This window comes from Camellia sinensis, chromosome 5, assembly GCF_055761805.1.
Source record: "Camellia sinensis isolate YWXY chromosome 5, ASM5576180v1, whole genome shotgun sequence".
Classification (NCBI taxonomy): domain Eukaryota; kingdom Viridiplantae; phylum Streptophyta; class Magnoliopsida; order Ericales; family Theaceae; genus Camellia; species Camellia sinensis.
In genome coordinates, this window is record NC_138965.1 from 98,309,668 (window position 1) to 98,331,466 (window position 21,799).

Genomic DNA, 21,799 nt, shown 5'->3' on the forward strand with positions numbered 1-21,799 from the left:
TAAGACCTTCCTCGGCCTTAGCCTGCAACGCGCTGAAGACGTCGTTGGTATATGGAACGAGATAGGTCGGTAGGAAGGCAGGCGGTGGAGTGGCAAACACGTCGGTATCAGGACCTTGACCGAGATGTTCGCAGTCAGACTTCCAACCTGCTTTGAAATAAATGTCTTGAGTTGCGAAGACCTGCTTCTTGTAGCTGTCCTCGGCTTCCTTGAAGCCGGCGTTGTTGGCATCTTCGTACTCCTTCTCCCTTGACTTCTTGAGTGCATCCAGCTCGGCCTGGAGCTCATCCCTCTTCTTCTCGGCTTCGTCAAGCTAGCCAAGCAACCTGTTGTTGTCAGCATTGGCGATTTGAAGTGAGGACTTTGCTCGGCCAAGCTCGGTTTGAAGGCTTTGGACTTGGCTGGCGGTGTCATTCGCCTTTTGCCGCAGTCGATGGATGCGCTCCATGACCAAGTGTTGCTTGTGGATGGCCTGCAAGAAGAAAGTTTGATCAGAGAGGAAACCATGCAAACACTTGGTAAAAATTTCAGTGAAAGATTGAGACTTACCCTGGCCATGGACTTAACAGACGATTTCACCAACCGGGTGTCAGGAACGTGGTCGCTGCCAACCACGTCGCTCAGTAGGAGAAGGGCTTTGGAAAGGTCGAAGGCGAGCAGGTGCTCTTTGTCGCCCTTGATGGAAGCGGTAGCCGGTATGTCCTTTCCCCAGTGCTTTAGCTGCGGTCGCCACGGTGGTGTTGGATCAACAGTGTCGGTGGGTTGCTCGGTGGTTAGCTTGGCAACCAGCTAAGCAGATGGGTCTGCGCGAGGCCTTTTGCCAGCCCAACGAGCTTCTTATCTGGGTTACCCGGCACCTAGAGATGCCAAGGCAACCACGGGGCCGCTGGATTGTCCGACAGCTTGAGAGTGGGTGATGATGCTCAGTATCTCGGCTGAGGTTGCTGTGAGGAGGTTCTTGATGCGGCTTCGTTTTGCCATCTCTTGTTCTTTGGTCAGCCGGATTAGCAGCATGTCCGGTAGAGTTGGGTCTGGATGAGGTGTTGGAGCACGGAGAAAGTCTGTAACTTTGCTCCTGCGTGGAGCTGAGTGTCTGTAGGTTGGAGTGTAGCCGAGCAACTCGTTACAATCCCGGTGGCTGTAACGGAGCATGGTCCGAATGGCTTCTACGTTGAGATATTGGTAGTTGGATTGCAAGGCTTGAATTGCTGCAAAAAAAACAAGAAAAATAGTTAAGTATAGAATGTTGAAGGCAGGAAATTAACCGAGCAAATTAGCGCGGCTTACATGTGGAACCAAAGTTCTTGCTGATGAACCAGCCCGGTACGTCGGCTGTTTCATAATTGCCAGACACCCAGAAGAAGTCGTCATCATATAAGTCCTTGTCTGGGGGTGCCGGTCACTACTTTCTCTTTGCCCGGTCTTATTTTTAAATAATAGGCCAGGCCGTCGCCGGTGTGCCCAAGGGTGTATTGTCGTAGTATCTCGGCTAAACCTAAGTTTGTTCCTAGTCGGTTGTTTAGCTCGTGCACGCCATTGATTATTCGGTAAGTATTGGTCGAAACTTGGGTGGGTGCTAGCCCAGTGCGGCGCAGAAATTCGGTCATCAAAGGGTTGACCGAGAAGCGGAGGCCTCCTTCAATTACTGACAGCACGGTGAAGGGGCATTGGTCAAGCCTGCCCCAAGGGGTTGTTTCCATCTCGGCGAGCTCTAAATGGACATCTGCCGGGATACCATATTCTTCCCTGAAGGAGGCCAAGGCAGCAGGTGTGTCCACAAGGAAGTGAAATTTCCCCATGTGTGACCGACTAATTTAGCTCGGCTGAGGTGGTTTGGCACAGACTGGGAATTAATGGCTGCTCGGTCCTTGAGAGCCTCAGAATTGGTCTTTGGTCCCCTTGGACTCTGCAGGAAAACGGAGGGTAATTGTAAGTGGGAGCGCGGTCGCGCAAAACAAGCTAGACTTGAGCTCGATCATAGATTGTGTCAAACCACCTCGATCGTAAAGGCTAGCCAAGGAGCTCGGTCGCTTAAGCGAACCAGAGATTAGTCCGGTCGAGCGGCCAAGTCCTTTTTGCTACCCCGGTTTCTACTAAGGTTGGGACAAACTAAAGATTTGCTCGGTCTGAATGATTTTTGGGATCGGATGAAGATCTGGAGCCCGGTCCGCCCCAGATCTTCATTGTTCATCAGGGAAATTGAAGAACAACGAAGAAACTAAGGGGCATTGAAGGTTTTGGGTGGGGGAGGCCCTAAGACCTACGGATTTGGTGCCATAAAGAAAAAAATATGAAATGAAAATAGTAATAACAAGGACTGGGGGACTTACTAATGAAAGGCAGAGGCTCCTTCTTCGAACGCGAGTTCAAGGATGGCGAGAGAGAAAGGGCAAGAGCTCAGAGACACTTGAAACGGAGGAATTTCAGTGAGAATGAATCAAAGAGGAAGGGGCATGTTTATTGAGGAAGAAAAACTGCCCAAATTCGAATTTCAGGGGACAGTTGGGTTGGCTGCTCGAGGACCAATGAGAGATTGACACGTGACCCCATTAATGGCAGCGTCAGAGTGGAAGAGACAGGAAGGTCAGACGAAGCGTCGACCGAGAGACAAGGAACCGAGCGCGGAAATTAGCCCGGTTTGCCTCTTGCAAATTATGAACCGAGGAAGAGTTTATCCTGGTCGGAACAGGTAATCCCGATCACGCTGGCGTGGACGGAATTAAGGGGCAATTGAGAGGGAAAAATATGGTCTGGATTGGGCCATGGTAATACCAGGCAAATTGTGGGCTGAACACATTTGAGCCGTGGTATCCCGGGTCCACCCAGAAGTGATTTTTGCTCGGCAATGGCAAGGGCATGTGGAACCGAGCTACTTCACCTTGTCGGCACGGAGGCCGGTCAAGTAAGGGTTCCACGGTTTATGGGTTGTGCGGTTGGAAAGCACGCATCCATAGCTCGGCGTGAAGGCTCATGCCTGAAGCTCGGCAGGAAGGACTTTGGTTGACCGGTATGACTAATCTCAAGCTTGGCTTCACTGGAATGCAGTCGAGCATGGCTGGAAAGGAGCTCGGTTGTTGGGGGCACCTGGGCATGAATCGCAGCATGGCCGTTGACAACCGAGATGCTACAGCCCGGCTGCCGAGCTCCCAATACAGTGGGCTGGCAGTCGGGTTAGGTGATGTTCAGCAAGATTTGTGCTGACAGATGGGATAGCAGCACCACGTGTCGAGAGACGAATATGAGTAGATTTGGGGCGCCCCCATACTGTGGAAGATGAACATTTGGTAAAAGAAACACTTACACATAACTCAGTCCTCTCTCTCTCTCTCTCTCTATCCCTGTGTGTGTGTCTAACTTGATCGTCGGAGGGTTTTCTGACCACACACCGCCAGGTAGCTCATCGCCGTTGTGCTCGCAGGTCGATCGGACAGACAGGAGCTTGGAAGAAAGGAGTGCGGGCTTGCCTGAATATTTGCTCCCCACACAGTGCCCAAACTCCTAAAGTAAAGAGGGGTAGGTTTATTTGGGTAGGAAATGGGATAAATTGACCACTTTGTCATTAAAATGGAGCATTTTCCCTTTACAAAGAAAACGATATCTTCAATTGTCCTTATTTGAAATAAGATTCAAAATTTAGGATCATATGTATCACTATTGAAAGGTCAAGGACCAAAGTGACACAAGTATCAAACTATAAGGACTGTTAGTGTAATTCACCTTATATACTATTATAAACAAAAAGGCTTCTCATGTTGTTGATGTCTCATATTTGGGTTTTTCCAAAACACTCTTATATCAGTTATATGGACAAGTACGTCCTAAATTCAATTTTTTTTTTTCAAATCTCTCAACTTTTTAATTTTTCAAATTCATTTCAATTTTCAAATTTTGAATTCAATCATACAATTTATAATCTTATTTTTTGCAATAAAGTGATCATATGTGCACGCTTCACGTGCACCACCACTTCTAGTATATATAAATGCAAAGTCGAGTGCAAATAAGATAAATATTACTGTTGTGATTTTTTTTAGAGTATAGATTTTATTGCTATTTTTAATGTAATTTCATAAAAATAAAATACGTAAATGTTCACAGTTTTTATGAATAAGAAAAATATGATTTTTCAAAAAAAGAAAAATATTCACACTTTTGATGTATAAGAATAATGTGAAGTTTTAGAAAGAGTGAATATTCGTACTTTCAAAAAATTCACAATGTTGTATTTTTTAGAAGGGTGAATATTGATATTTACCATTTTCACACTTTTTAGAAAATTTATACTAACAAGATACACATTATTCTCTAATTATGGTAATTTTTTCAAAATATATAAAATTTGATGATATATATAAATATAAAATAAAAGATAAATCATATTAAAAATACTCTACGAGATTTCCTCCTAGAATCAATATACATATTAGATGCGGATTATATTGTCAAATTTAAAAATACATTAAAAATAAAACATGGAGATATTGTTGTAGGCACGACAAACTGTGACTAGGGATGGCAATGGAGTGGGTAGAGTGGGTTTTATCCTCCCCATCTCCAATCCTCAATTTTTATTTTTTTCCATCCTCCATCCCCAATTTCCAACGGTGACCAATTTCTTACTACCGCCCTTGCCTCTTCATGGGGATCGGTTTTCCCCGCCCCTAACATCTCCACCCCATGTGCTTTGCTTCATTGCTTTGCTTTTGGTATATCTCCATTAATATAAACAAAATAAAAGCAAAAAATTAAGAATTGAAAAAAGTGAGAGAAAGAGATAAATTGATTAAGATTATGTTTGATTTATGAATTTAAGGACAGATTTGGATAGATTTCATACACTTTTTTTTTTTTCAAATTCATGAACCAAATACAATCTAAAAATAATAATTTTTTTTTTTTAAAAAATATACTGTTTCAGTTTTTTTTTTATACTGCTTCAGTCTTTATTTATTTTTTTTTGTTCTTTAGATCAAGTAATACTTCAGTTTAATAAAAACAAACGAACGAAATTAAGAAGAAGGAAAGTAAGGGAGAAAGGAAAAATCAATTAAAAGAATCTCACACCAAGAAAATATTAATTAAAATTAACTGAAAATTGTGTAGATCCTATTCGATAATTTTCTACTATTACACCAAGAATAAGTTGATTTAGTTTCCATTTGTTTTGATATAAAATATTTTTCATATAAATTGATTTTACACACAAAAAAATATTTTGTATTTGTTTTTCGACGTTTAGTTCATAATTGAAACGATAATTTTATATTGCATGAAAGAGTTAGGATACCTATTTGAAAAGTCAAATGTGCTAAAAAAAGTTTGATTACATAATTTTTATTGTCAAGTAGTTTTTGAAACTATAATGAAAAACTTTTTACTCATATTTTGTTCAACCAAACAATAAAAAATGAATAGAATATTTTTTTTAAAAAAAAGATGTTTTATGTCAACAACAAAAAAAAAAACTTTAATAAAAATAGTTCGTAGTAGTAATAATATTAATAACAATTTACCTTGAATAGGTAAAAATTTTACATGAAACTAGTCGTGATTTTTTATTTTTTTATTTTTAATTCTAAATTTTGTAAATTAGGAAGCATAACATAAAAGAATTATTATTATTTTCCTATATTTAGTTATAAATTGGACTACATTGACTTAATTATAAAAGTTGAAAGGCATAAATAAAAAAATTAAAAGTATGAGATTTACACTTAAAATTTTGAAGAATTAAAAGTTTAACAATCACATTGAAAATATAACTAAATTTAGAAGCACTAATTGATAACTTATCATATATATATATATATATATATTAGCGTATGCCTGTGCCTAAAGGTATGATGTAAATAATATTAGGATTATAATATAATTGTAATCCAAACATTATTTAAATTTATTTTTTAATTTGATAAAATCACAAATTTATTATAAAATTTTGAAATTTTCGCAAAACTCCTCACGAAAACTCGCTTTTACTTATATAATATATAGCTAGATCGATAGATGTGCCTAGCATACATACAATTTCCGCGAGCATACATACAATATTGCTTTTGCTTAAATAATTATATAGAAATTGTATGTATGCCTATAATGTCCTAGTGTATTACAGGCATACATACATTGTACATAAATATGTGTAAAATATATTGAACAAAAAGTAGAAAATAAAAAAAAATAAACAAATAGAGAGAACAATAAAAACGGGAGAAAATACAAAAACAAAAAGAAAAGAAAGAGGAAGGTGGGATCATGAGATCATGGAAGAAGGGATGTGAGAAAAGGAAAAAGTAAGAGAGATAGAAGTAAGAAAGTAGAAAATGTATATGTAGAACATTTTTTGAAAAATATATTTAAGCCATTGTTTAATAATTTGAATAGATCTGAGCCATTCAAATGTACTAACATGACAAAAATATGTTGACGATTCAAAATCATCCTACTTTATTAAAATATGCTGAAGATTCATATGAGATCTAAATTTACAAAGTCTATCAAGTATTCAATATATTTAAAAATAATAGTTAATTGTTTAAATCCATTTAATTTGTAGACTAAAAAATTCATTAATATAATCTCCACTACACATAGTAAAATCTGGCTCCTAATTCTGGGATCGCAGACTTTTTCATATAATATGAATAAAAATAAGTGAAAAAAAGGAGAAAATAAAAAAAATAAACAAATAGAGAGAAAAATAAAAATGGGAAAAAAGAAAAAAAGAAAAAGAAAATAGAGAAGGATGTGGGATCAAGGGATCATAGAAGGATGGGTGATAAAAGGAATAAGTAAGAGAAAGAAGCGGTAAAATAGAATATGTACATGTAGGATATTTTTTGAAAAATATATCTTAGCCGTTATTTTATAATTTGAATAGATTTGAGCCGTTCAAATGTCCTAATAAGACAAATGTGTATAAGAAAAATTCAAAAACCATCCTGCTGTATTATATAGATGTTGAAGATTTATATGAGATCTAAATTTATGAAGTCTATCAGGTATTCAATATATTTAAAAATAATAGTTAATTGTTCAAATTCATTTAACTTGTGGACTAAAAAATTCATTAATATAATCTCCATTGCATATAGTAAAATCTAGCTCCTAATTCTGGGATCGTAGACTTTTTCATATAATATGAATAAAAATAAAAATAAAAAGGAGAAAATAAAAAAAATAAATAGAGAAAAAAATAAAAATGGGGGAAAATAAAAAAATAAAAAGAAAGGAGAGAAGAATATGGGATCATGGGATCATAGAAGGATGGGTGATAAAATGAATAAGTAAGAAAGAGAACCAGGAAAATATAAAATGTACTTGTAGGATATTTTTTGAAAAATAGAAAGATTGGTGAGAAAAGGACAAAATAAGAGAGAGAAGCGGAAAAATAGAAAATGTACATGTAAGATATTATTGAAAAATATATCACCGCCGTTGTTTTATTATTTGAATAGATCCGAGTCATTCAAATGTCCTAGTAGGATAAATGTGTATAGGACAAATTCAAAAACCATCTTGCTTTATTATATAGATGTTGAAGATTCATATGAGTTCTAAATTTACAAAGTCTATCAGGTATTCAATATATTTAAAAATAATTGTTAATTGTTCAAATTCATTTAATTTGTGGACTAAAAAAATTATTAATATAATTTCCACTACACACAGTAAAATCTAACTCCTAATTCTCGGATCACAGAGTTTTCCATATAAGATGAATAAAAATTAGTGAAAAAAAAGGAGAAAATAAAAAAAATAAACAAATAGAGATAAAAATAAAAATGGGAGAAAATAAAAAAAAATAAAAAGAAAAGAGAGAGGAATGTGGGATCATGGGATCATAGAAGGATGGGTGATAAAAGGAATAAGAGAGAGAAACGGGAAAATAGAAGATGTACATATAGGATATTTCTTGAAAAATATATATCAACCGTTGTTTTATAATTTGAATAGATCTGAGCCGTTCAAATGTCCTAGTAGGACAAATGTATGTAAGACAAATTTAAAAACCATCCTGTTTTATTATATAGACTAGCGTATGCCCGTGCCTGCAGGTACGGTGTAAATAATGTTAAGATTATAATATAATTATAATCGCAACACTATTTAAATTTAAGATTAAAATGCAATTATAAAAATATATTTAATAGGCCATACTCTACAATTCCAAACAAATCAAATATAAAAAAAAAAAAATTAAATATCAAATAATGCACACCTTTCAATAATTTTTCTATTGGTAAACCATAACAGTAATAATTTTTCTCTGTATTTTATCTGTCATTTTTTTTTTAGTCTGTTGCAATTTGTTTCAACAACAACAGCTAAAAAAAAATTAAAAAAAGAGGAGGAATTTGTTCGAATCTGAGCCTTGAACACATATATAAGCTCAAATCTTTTTTTTTCTTTTATAAAAATTAAAAAGAATAAAAAAAAAAGGCCTCAGATCTATCTTACTCTCTTTCTCTCTTATCTGTTGAAAATATCTAAGCAGCAAATAAAGAAATGATAAAAGAGAGGACCTCTCCTATGAAGCAATTCATCAAGCATTTAGCAGACAAAGGAGAATAAGGTATATTTGTCGATCCAACTTACCAATTACCAATATTGCTTAACTAAACAAATTAAAATCACAAATCTAACAGAAAATCAGCAATAAATTGTAAACAACGTAAAATTAATTTTTATTGATACAATAGTCAAAAATAAAAAAAATTTTCTAAAATTAATATTACTATATAACATTCTAATAATTTAATATAAGACTTATTCCACACTATATAAACAATGTAAAATTTATTATTTTAAGTAATGTATTTATTATTTGATTTTTTTTTAAAGTTGAAATAAATGTATTTATTTTTTCCCCACAATTTACATTACTTATTTATTCATATGTACAAAAAAATTATTATTTCATATTTTCTTAATCATATAATATTTTCAATTTTTATTTTCGAGTCATTAAACTTCTATTGATGCATATTTAAAAAATACAGGTTAATATATCTTACATAATTACAAAAATTAAAAAATAAATAACTATAGAAGTAAAAAAAATCAAAATAAAAAATCTAATGGCCTTCCAATAAATTACAATTTTTTGATAGAGAATGAAAGATTAAGAAATCATTTGATAATAATAAACAATTCAAACAATCTCTCATTTATTACACCTAAAATTAAAATTAATCTTTACTTGAATGGAGAAATTATTTGAGAATCAAATACTCAATTAATTTGTTATGTATGATACTTAAAATCTATTTCTCTATCTTTATTTATCTCATTTAAACTATTTTTATTAAATTAAATCTTAAAATTATTTTCTCACATTCATGAATAGTTGAATTTTTTTAATTTTTTGTTTAAAAACTTGTAGTGGAAAAAAAATATAATCATGAAATTACATTCATATTTTTTGAAAAAGTTATAAAAAATAAATAATAATTTAATATATATTTGATTTTGTGATTGTGTGCAGATGGCATCCTCTCACTCTGTTTTTCTATCTCTCTCTTCAAATTGACGAACACCCAAGACCAATGAGAGCATGTCAAAACATTGTATAGAGAGAGCTACTGCAAAGAAGAAAAAATAATTAAAAAATAGTAGAAGAAGATGGTTTTCAATCCGAAGAAAAAATAATTAAAAAATAGAAATCATCCATTAAGATCTCAGTGTATATGCTAACAAGAAATACAATTTCAAAACTAACTTACTCTCTCACTCTGTTTTTCTATCTCTCTCTTCAAATTGAAGAACACCCAAGACCAATGAGAGGATGTCAAAACACTGTATAGAGAGAGCTACTGCAAAGAAGAAAAAATAATTTAAAAATAAAGGAAGAAAATGATTTTGAATCCGAAGAAAAAATAATTAAAAAATAGAAATCATAAACTGTGAGAAAACGAAGCATTAGAATCTCACCTGAATAAACTCCGGTTGCTGAGAAAACTGAGGAAAAGAAGAAAAAATAATGAAAAAATAGAAGAAGAGAGGAGACGTGGTTAAGTAGGAAGTTTAGCCCTCAACAAGTCTCTTTTATGATGAGAACAAAGAAGTGAGAGAGATAAGGATAAAATAGAGAGGAGACGTGGGTAAGTAGGAAGTTTAGTATTTGAGCAGGAAGTAAATGTAGATATATATTTGGGATTGATATATATTTAAAAGGGGTAATCTCGTCCGTCTATGTAAATACACAAGTGAATCATGACCATTGAAATGTCCTAGTAGGACAATTGTCTCTAACATATTTTCAAAAACTTTTGTGCCTTACTAAATATATGTTGAAAATTCATATGAAATCTAAATTTACGAAATCTATCAGGTATTCAACATATTTGAAAATAATAATTAATTGTTCAAATTCATTTTATATTTTGGAAAATATATCACAGCCGTTGTTTTACAATTTGAATTGATCTGAGCCGTCCAAATGTCCTAGTAGGACAAATGTGTGTAAGACAAATTCAAAAACCATCCTACTTTATTATATAGATGTGTGTGAAGTATAAAAATAGCAATAGTATATATAAATTATTTTAGGATAAAGAACCAATAGTTTGTTATTGCATAGTTAGTTAGCAGTTACATCATAACTTCATCAGGTATGGTGTTTGAGTCATGGAGACTCTTTTGTTTTTACCTTGACTTGGAGACAAAGGGACAGAATATTTTTGGGTAAACTATCAATAGGTCCTAATAGTTAAACTTAATTCTCATCAAGTTCTATTGAAAATAAGTCTTGGTAAAATTGTCGTTAAAAATAATTTTTTTGTGACAATTTTTTGTATATGTCGCTAAAAGTTGACAATTAGTGACTTTTTTTATCATGACTTTTATAAATTGTCGCTACAACTTACAATTAGTGACTTTTTTATGATAAATTTTTCTGATAGGACTTATTAGATAATAAGTTCACTTATTAGGACCTACATGTAAGTATTCCCAAATTTTTCACCATTGGGTATTCACAAACCCAACCCCAAAAAAATCGAAAGATTCATCAATCAATTTTATATCCGACCCATGGGGGGAAATTTTGGGGAAATCCACTCTAATAATAGGGTGGCGGGGTGGGTCTCCATTGGGTTTGGATTTAATTGCCATCCCTAACTGTGACCCTAGGGTGAATAGTAGGCTTATTTTGATGATCTGAATAGTTCATATTGCATAATTTGTCAAATAAGACATTCATGATAAAAATTAAATTAATCAAACATTCATAACCACATAATGAAGGCTTAAAAATAAATAAACAAATGTGATATTGTTATGTGATTACAAATGTCCGATTGATTTAATTATTTTTTATGAATGATTTACTCGACAAAACTTATAATATAAATTGTTTAAATCAACCAATTATGTCTGGTATCGACCCCACAAAGGTCATCGCTAGTTCCTTAAAAACGAGGCTCTCTTTTTTTCTTTTTTCTTTTTTTTTTTAAGTTACAAGACTAAATAGATTTGGAAATTATAAATGAAATACAAGTTCTATTTATGGAATTTATTAATATAATCCCTTTTTAAATTGGGCTAGTCCATAAATCCAATCTAATTTTGTTTGGTGAACAATCCAAGCACTAAAATTGTTTGTTCAAAAGAACAAACTCAAGCAAAATGATCAAAATACCCATATATATATATATATATATATCTCCCAGACCGAACAGTCTCTCACACACACCATCTCTTTCTCTTTCTCTCTCTCTATCTCGCTGCCTCTTACAATGGCACTGATGCCGTCGCCTCCTTCTCCACCACTACAACCACCACTATCGCTGCTCTCTCTCTCTCTCTCTCTCCTCTCTTCATAGACCGATTGAGGCGACATCATGACCCTTCGATAACGATGTTACGACTTCGACCTCCCCGTCGACGACTCCTCATCCACCGTAGTCATTCCGCATCTGCCGCCATCGATGACGGTGTACCACCACCTATTTACTATCACAACGACGACTTCAGTGCCGCCACTATCATGCCCCACTTTTTATTACCCGGTTAACATTACCAAATTCGTCGTTATAGTCCATTTCATTAACACGACACGGAAAGGAAATCCACTGACATCCATGAATACATAAAGGTTCGCTCAATCGCATATACAAATTGAAATACAACATGAATTACTATTAAATAAATTTCCCATAGGCTACATTGTTACATAAAAAGAAACGGTTCAACCCCCAATGTAGTAAAGGCCTTCCGCCAACAAATAAAGGCCCCGTGGCCAACATGTAAGGAAGATCACTGATCTTGTATCACTTATCAACCTGTACCTGAAAATTGATTAACAACGTGGGATGATCATAAAACTCAGTGGGGAACCTAGCATGATCCTAAACAATAACAACACACAGATAGCTTCATGAACACTTCATATCATACAATATAAATAATATGACGATTCATAATCAAAGTATACTTATATATATACTTTTTCCAAAAATTATCCAATTTTCTCAACAATACATAATGTTCTCTCTTCCTGCTCTTACATAATTCATAATTCATTTCATAAAAGAACTTATTTTAACAACGCGTTTTCAAGAATGTGTTCATAAACTCAATCACCTTTCATTCCTTACACTTCCAACCTGTCAAATGCGCCCATTTCTAATACATGAATCACATTTCCAAGCCCTAAACCAAGGGTAATGAAATATTTCTACAGCACGTTTGACACACAAATTTATATACAATTCCTTTAACACGAAAAGAAAATAACATACATGCCAAGACCACGACAATATCACATGAGACAATCCGACCTCATTAACCAAACCGTTACCACATATAATATATACAGATAAACTGATTAAACACTAAAACCTCTAACCCATGCTCTACTTGCCTCAAACATGGTGGGCCAAGGTTACACCTTTCCACAATGAAACGCCAATTTACCAAACACAAGTTGAAAGGGAAATGATACTGTAGACGTCCCCGAACGCCCCGGGAGGAACGAGCTCCCATTCTGTTCATTTTGGGGTCACTACAACTCAGGACTCTCAAATTTGTCACGGTTCTAAGTCTGAACCAAAGAGTCCAAATCCGGCAAATCGTTTTGAGAAAACAGATTTTTGAAAGAAGTGCCAAACATGGACTGCTTTGCCAGATACAGAGTCGCCACCTAAATATTTTATTTTTGGGAAATTTAGGAAACCCTGACTCGTTGCCTAAGGCCACGTGTCCGTCATCACCAAAGTTGCCTCGGCTCGGGAACTTGGGTACGATTGGGGAAGGTCACTTCGTGAGCACCCCCGCTCGCCCGGTCAAAGACCGACCTCTACTAACCATGATATCTATTTTTGAAAACATTGTATGTTCTTATTCCGGTTATTAGCCTAGGTTACTATGTGATGCGCACAGCATACAAGTATAGACTGAGTCGCCTGAATTGGAACAAAACATTTCATGTTTATTTTTTGAAAGATGGTTTGCTACCCGCAAGTAGGCTTAAAATGCAGATTTTGCCACCCTCGGGTGGGCTTAGAAAAGATGGTTTTGCCACTATCTAGTGGGCTTAAAACATTTGATGATTTATTCCAATTTAAGTAACCCAACCTTCACCCACAAGCATTCAGGCAGATATATCACATAAGCAAATAGCCTCATGGTAAGCATGCTATTCATGGCAGTCACTCACACGCATGCAATGATGCTAAAGCATAAAACTTACCGAGTACTCCGAGCCAAGACATAAACTACATTAGAAATCATGCATGATCTTTAAGTATACAGAGATGCCTAATGCAACACAGGCAAAAATGCAACTATAGCAGGCTCGGCTATTCTAAACATGGCATATGGAATGCTACAGCTAACACGTATTCAACTTTGAAATTAAAATACTATGCAGTTAGTATGATGCGCCGAGCCTGGTGCATGCAAAACAGATGAATGATGCAAACATGCTGTCATACTGTATGCTAATTGAAATATGCCCTAATCTAACCATCATAAGCAGGTAAATAAAAGGGAGAAAGACGTGGGGTTGGAAGACATACAATACACACACGCACACTTATTACAATTATGCCCTCGCACAGAGGGTCCGAATAAATAGTACAGTCCCGAATAAAAGAATATTACAGTCCAAATAATATACAAATTCCTAATTAATTAATCAAATTAACTAAGAAAGCTGTAAAACTGGTGTGCAAGCCAGGGACTGCCTTACTCCTGATGAATGATGCATGTCTGGGCTGCCTTGCGCGGAAATCCACTGGGATGCCCCAATTAGCCTCTGTTTACACCTTTTCTTGAAATGCGCGCCAAACTCCAAAAAGTTGCTGATTCTTCATTTTGCTGCAACAGAGAGCAGGCAAGGGGCATGGCAATGTATTTTCACGGATATATGCATGCCTCGATCCTCGTGCCACCAATCACGCATATCGATGCATGATGGCAGAGGGGTCGAAATGTACAACTCAATATAGAATGAATGCACGTGTAAACACAACAAGAACCTAACTCCATCATGGGTAATCCGGAGTGTCGGTGACTGGGAATTGAGACACGTTCCGTCACTCGGAGTACGAAACGCACCTCGTTTCCCGTGCCCGGGCTAACTCCTATCCCGAACACGATGCAATATGCATGATATGCATGAATGCAACTAAGATACAGCCTAGTATGCACAATGCTATGAAAATGAGATGTCTCGAAATGCGTGCACACGGGCACGCAAACCGAGAAAATGACAGAATACGATCTAAGATACAACCTAGTATGCACTATGCTGTAAAAAAGAGATGCCTCGAAATGCGTGCACACGGGCTCGCAAATCAAGAAAATGACATACACAATGCAAATGACATGGAAATATGATATGGGCTTACACTAACATGAGAGAGCCTCAGCCACACTCACATAAGAGGCTGATGGATGAAAGTGAAGTGCCTCGAAACGCGTGCACACGGGCACGCAAATCGAGGCAATGGCATATGCAATGCAATAGCATGGAAAATGATATGCAAACATGTTAATGGAATTTCAGCACTGAAATGTGGGGGAAAACAGCCCCAAAATGAGGCGAAAGTGCACCCGATGCATGGAATAGTCCCGAAACATAAATTTTGGCACCCGAAATGGCCTATAGCTATACCAAATATGCACAATATGGACATGAAATGAATAGGAAGTAGCAAGGCAGCCCCAAAATTAGCATTTTACCAGTACAAATCATGGCCAAACAGCAAGCAAAGATAGGGCAACAATGGCATACAAAAATAGGGGCCAAGAGAGGGCAATGAAACAAGTGGTATATGCAAAACCCAACCTGAAAAATGCCCTTCTACAACACTGAAGAGGGACCAAAAATATGAACATTTACAGTTTATGGAAGCCCCAAAATCAGTATACAAACATGCTAGAAATGCAATGCAAAATGAGGCTCAAAAGTGGCTATAACACAAAGTATACAAAATATTCAACAAACAGCCAAAGACCCTTAATTAAACATGACAAGGGGGTCAAAATATGGCTGTTTTCAGTTCGGACCAATGTCCAAAAACAGCAACATCGGGGGCGGCCAAAGCATGCAAAAATGGGGACCAAAGAGGGATATAACATGAAGTGGATAAAATATACCTCAAACCATGAAAGGCCCTTAATGAAACATGAATAATGGGCCAAAATAAGACTATTTTCAGTACTGTAAAAAGGCCAAAAACAGAAGCACAATGGACTGCCAAAGCATGCAAGAAAAAGGGACCAAAGAGGGATATAACATGAAGTGGCATATGGAGGTCCCAAAACATGAAATACCCTTAATGAAACATGAAGAATGGGCCAAAATAAGACTATTTTTAGTTCTGTAAAATGACCAAAAACGGAAGCACAAGGGGCTGCCAAGGCATGCAAAAATGGGGACCAAAGAGGGATATAACATGAAGTGGCAGATGGAGGTTCCAAACAGTGATGAGCCCTTCTTCAATGTTGAAGAGGGGCTCAAAATAAGCCTATTTACAGTTTACATCATGCTCCAAAACAGATCACACACAAGCTAAAAATACTACGCAAGATAACGGTATTTAAGAAGGATATTGAAGCAAATGCAATATGGGGGGGCTCAAACAGTGTTGAGCCCTTAAGAAAAAGTGAAAAAGAGCTCAAAATAAGGCCACTTTCAGTTAGGGCCGGAGCTCAAAATAGCAAGCATGTATGGCTTATAAATGGTGCAAGAAATGGACCAAAAAGGGGGAAATGCTACTCACCCTTGAAGACAAGTCTTTTGTTGCTTCTTGGCTTGAGAAGTGGTGCCTCTTAGCTGCTGGAAAGCTTCCCAAGTTGCTGGAAATGGAGTGGTGGTGGTGGTGCTTGGTGGTGATGAAGAAATGAGGTGTAGGACTTGGATGTTTTGAGAAAATGAGAGAGAGAGGGAGATTTGGATGCAAGAGTTGAAGGGAATTTTTTCTAACCCCTAAGATCAATGCTGCCTGCTGGTTATATGGACCAAAAAAAAGGGAGTAAAGGTGGGGAAAAGGTGGGGGAAAAGGAGGCAAGTTTTCCCCCAAAAAATATCCCCCGGATCAAGATATTTTCTGGGGGAAACAGCTATACAACTGTAAAGTGCACAGTGTAAGGATTATGGCCGGCCACTTTTCAAAGCTTCAGGTGGCCGGCCGGCCACCCCCCCTATCCAGCCGGCTAGGGGTCAAAAAGGTCAAGTTGATTTTCTGGCCGGCCACCACAAAAAGGTGTCCTCCCAGGTCCCCTCATCACAACCCTGTGGTTCGAATTTGGAAACTGTAAAACAGGAGAGAGAATAGGCCATTTTTAGGAGGGGGTCAAAAGGGTCAGGTGGAATTACTGGCCGGCCACCAACTTTTAGGGTCCTCCCATGTGTGTACAACACATATATGTGGTTAAAAGTTCAAGAAAGTGGCCCAAAGGTGTTCAACATTGGCTCGGAAGTGAGAAAAACGGGCGTCGGAGGGCGCCGGAGGAATGAAAACTGGTTGTTGAAACAATTGCTGGCCTCCCACCCTTCTACGGCCTTCCCGATGATAAAACAGAGGTACCTGCCAAAAATGAACGAAAACCGATGCAAAACGAATGCTCGGGGGCCAAAACGCGCAGTTCGGGGTCTCGAAAATTGCCTGTTAAACACCGAAAGTGGCATTCGACCCCGAAGTGGGTCTCTCAGACCTTAGTGTCCCTCAAAATGGAGTAAATAAGAAGTATGCCAAAAATCAGAACAAACGGAGACGGTTAGGCGGTCCCGAACCGAAGCACACGGCCAACGGTCCCGAAAAACCGGTAATCGGGCTCCGAAATGGGCAAAATGGCCTACGACCACAAAATGTAGCCCACGACCACTGAGAGATGGTCTACGGGACCTTTCCCTCCCCTCAGGAAAAGAAACAGAGAAAACCGAGTCTGGTTCGCAAACCGAGACAAGGCACAGAAGAGGGTTCGGAAGTCCGGAGGCAGGGCTCACGGCCGCGACTCTGAAACTTCTGAACGAGCAGATTATGCAATATCACCAAGTGCTCAATCGGTGACGTCTGATTCTTAAGATCGGTCAAAAATGGGGTGTCTACAGTTGCCCCTCTTTGACAGAACTCGGAAGTCACAAGTGACGGGAGTGAATGTCAAAGCCCAGAGACGACCCATTTTTGACAAGGCCGAAGACTTTAGACAAACGTACAAGATAAACAGAGATGTGCCCGCAGGCATGCCCGCAGGCAAAGGGGGCAAAATGCAAAGTGATAATGCAAGAAGCCGAAGGTAACTCAATGATCGTGCAAATGCAGCAAGCTGTAGTGAAGCAAGTATTCGCAAATAGATGCAACAGTTTTAAGCAACAATGCAAAGCAACAACTACATTTCATACAGTTAAGAATGCGGAGAATTATTCAATTCTCGTCGCGCCTCACACGGAGAAGATACGATACCTGAGCGATTCGTCTGGTCGCACCAGCCTTAAATGAACCGTACATACAATATCGTGCCTGCAAAAGAGAGAAATTCGACAAGCACAATATGCTAACAGCATATATTCAATGTGATTCCGAAAGTTTGACACACGCAGTGCCGGCGAGTGAATGCATCGCGATGCGAGAAAGGAACGTGCGTGACAACGCATGCTCAAGCACAGAGGTATGGAAATGTTAAGAAATGTGCATAACAATGCAAGTACGTTCATGAAAATGCAAGTTACGTGCATGATAGTGCAAAACGAGCATAAATCAAGGTGCTTGTTTATTACGAAATAACGAGCACGGAAACGCGCGTTTTGGCGAAGGCGACTCGATCACGGCCTCTGATCCACTTCCTGGAAAGGCTACAACACATTCAAAAAGGATACATCTTGATTTCGATGGATGATGATGAGACACATGTCAGAACTTGAAGCTGAAGTTCCGGCGGAGTAATTTCGCAACAGAAAGTGCACTTTCCTTGAACTTTTTCAGGTCCCGGGAACTCCAATCTTCCTCAAAATTTGCAGAGAGCTAAGTGAGTATGTGGGGGACATGGCCGGCTGGTTTTATGGAAGGGGGAAGGTGGCTGGCTAGTTTCCCATAAAGAGAATGGCTGGCCGGCCGGAAAAGGTGGCCGGCCGGCCATCTGCCCAAATCCGAGGGCAATTTGGTCCTTTCACCTCCTTTTCTTCATGCCCTCTCATCCAAACACTTTGAGCTTATAAATGCAGCCACGAAATCTTCTCTACTAGCTTCCCAAACCATTTTCTCCTTCAGATCTGAGCTCCATACGCGTTTTCCAACGCCCCGCGCAAGTTGTTTTCGCGAAAATACTGAGTTTCAAGCACTTTGCACTGATTAAATTTTGGTTTCGAGGCTTCTTTTATCATTTTCGCCACTTGAGGTGAGTTTGTCTCAATATTTGGAAGATTTTCTCGGGAGTTGACTTTTGTTGACTTTTTCATTTCCCGAGAGTTGACTTTTGTTGACTTTTTCCAATTTTGGCTCATTTTTGCTCATTTTTGTTCCTTTTGCAGATTTTCTGAAAATGGCGGGTAATTCTCCTCATGGCGGAGGTTTTCCGGTGCCGGAGATGATTTTGATGCTATGGCTTTGCCCCCGAGAGTTCGCCCTTTTATTCCCGGGAGGTACGCTCCGCCGGCGCATGTTCTCCCTCGGGCCGTTTTTCGTCATTTCACTGATTTTGACGAGCGAGCACCCGGAGATCTCCTTCTGCGGGAGCCTGAGCATCACCTCTCCTACGAGGCACGAGAGGTATTTACTTCATTCTCTGCATTTTTCGTGCATTTCGTGCCTTTGCCATGCTTGAACACACAGTTTAGCTTATGACATAGTACTTTGCTTGCATCCTGAATATGTAGCTTAAGCATTTGAATTTCTGAACACTCGGCTCATTAATTGATTGCGAGCGCACAGCACACATTAGTTAAGAAATGAACACACGGCTCACACACTGATTTGTCGAACACACAGCCCGAATTGAATGGTGAACATATAGCACACACTGACTTAGAGTAGAACACACAGCCCAAACTCCAATTTTCTGAACACGCAGCCCAGATTGATAGTGAACACGCAGCCCACACTAATTGAGAGTTGAACACGCAGCCCAAACTTTACTTTCCTGAACACGCAGTCCAGATTGATAGTGAACACGCAGCCCACACTAGTTGAAAGTTGAACACGCAGCCCAAACTTTAATTTCCTGAACACGCAGCCCAGATTGATAGTGAACACGCAGCCCACACTGATTGAAAGTTGAACACGCAGCCCAAACTTTAATTTCCTGAACACGCAGCCCAGATTGATAGTGAACACGCAGCCCACACTGATTGAAAGTTGAACACGCAGCCCAAACTTTAATTTCCTGAACACGCAGCCCAGATTGATAGTGAACACGCAGCCCACACTGATTGAAAGTTGAACACGCAGCCCAAATTTTAATTTCCTGAACACGCAGCCCAGATTGATAGTGAACACGCAGCCCACACTGATTGAAAGTTGAACACGCAGCCCAAACTTTAATTTCCTGAACACGCAGCCCAGATTGATAGTGAACACGCAGCCCACACTTTGAAAGCTGAACACGCAGTCCAAACTTTAATTTCCTGAACACGCAGCCCAGATTGATAGTGAACACGCAGCCCACACTGATTGAAAGTTGAACACGCAGCCCAAACTTTAATTTCCTGAACACGCAGCCCAGATTGATAGTGAACACGCAGCCCACACTGATTGAAAGTTGAACACGCAGCCCAAACTTTAATTTCCTGAACACGCAGCCCAGATTGATAGTGAACACGCAGCCCACACTTTGCACGTAGCTTATACTGAACACACAGTTCATACACTTCACTCCTGAACACACAGCTCATTCATTTCATTGGCACACAGCTCATTCATTTTATACTGACATATGTATTCATTCTGAATACAGGTTGGTTCTCGCGGTGTACGGAGATATGGCTCCACCGCAGCGAGGGATTGGTACATTAAGCTCCCGGAGGCTGTCCGGGATTTAGTAGATCTGGCAGGGTTCGGGGCCTTCTGCATTGGATTATCACGTTGTCCTGCCAGGAGGACACTGATGACGGCCTTGGTGGAGAGATGGTGGGACACCACCAACTCCTTTAATTTCTCTGCCACTGGGGACATGACTATGACCCCTCTGGATTTTGCAGTATTGACCGGCCTGGACATAGGAGGTTGGTCCATTCCGTATGACGAGGACATGGGCGAGTGGGAGGCCGCTTGGATATATCTACTGGGAGCTCGCCCGCCTGTCGATAGAGCTTCCGGGAGAGTTCTATATACTTGGTTCTCTTCTCACTTTCGGCGGGCGGAGATGGAGCCCGAGACTCCTGAGGAGACAGAGCAGTATGCCTGTGGTTTCCTTATGTTCCTCTTCGGGACTACTCTTTTTGCCGATAGAGGGAACACGGTTGGGCTATATCTGTTGAGCGCTCTGGTTGACCTATCACAGGTCAGTCGATACGACTGGGGTGGCGCTGGCCTGGCTACCCTTTACTGCTATATGAGCGCGACCTCCCGCGGGCAGGGAGATTTACTTGGCAGCTACTGGAGAGCCTGGGAGGTACTTTCTGTCCTCTTGATTTACATTTCTGCTCCTCATTTCTTGTATATTGCACACACAGCGCACTTTACAGTCTGTATTTTGCCCTCAGCACTTTGTACTTACATTCTGCACTGCTTTTCTCAGCTATGGGTCTACGTATACTTCCCGGTATTAGCCCCAGAGCTGGAGGTGACAGGGCTTCTCATGACCCCGTATTCACTGGTATTCGAGGGCCCGCACCGGCCGAGACCCCGAGAGACTCTCATTTATCTGCGACAATATTTTGACACTGTGCGCCCATCGGAGGTACTTCAGAACCCTCAGTTCTTCCCATTTTTATCTCTGATTTGCCCTGCATGTTCCCGATTTCTGATTGGTTTATTAACTTGTTATCCGCAGATTACATGGCAGCCTTGGGCACCCTTGGGCGATGGTCTCCGACTTCAGTATGCCGGAGGATCGGGTATCTCCCAGTACAGGGTCCTGCTCGAAGGACCGGTCGGCAGAGCATGGTTTCTGGGGGAGCGCTTTCTGCGTCAGGTATGGGGGTACAATTCTCAGGACCCTCCCGCAACACCCCCAGTCAGTATGCGGACTGCTGATAGGCTCTCTCACCAAGAGGTAGTCGGCGCTATACTGGGTAGTGATGCCCTGTTACATCTCGAGGAGGGGGACTACGCCACTTACCGTCATACATATTTGATGCCTCCATTGGCGGGAGTTCGCACCCCAATGACGAGGTCTGCTGGTATGTCATCTT

General features: G+C 38.9%; 1 long non-coding RNA gene across 1 annotated transcript; it reads left to right on the forward strand.

The window, feature by feature from the left end:
• The first annotated feature begins 20,651 nt into the window (after positions 1–20,651).
• On the forward strand, positions 20,652–21,452 carry LOC145790162 (uncharacterized). Its single transcript, XR_014328808.1, has 3 exons — positions 20,652–21,057; positions 21,184–21,345; positions 21,439–21,452. It is a non-coding gene; the product is annotated as an uncharacterized LOC145790162 (long non-coding RNA).
• The last annotated feature ends 347 nt before the right edge of the window (positions 21,453–21,799 follow it).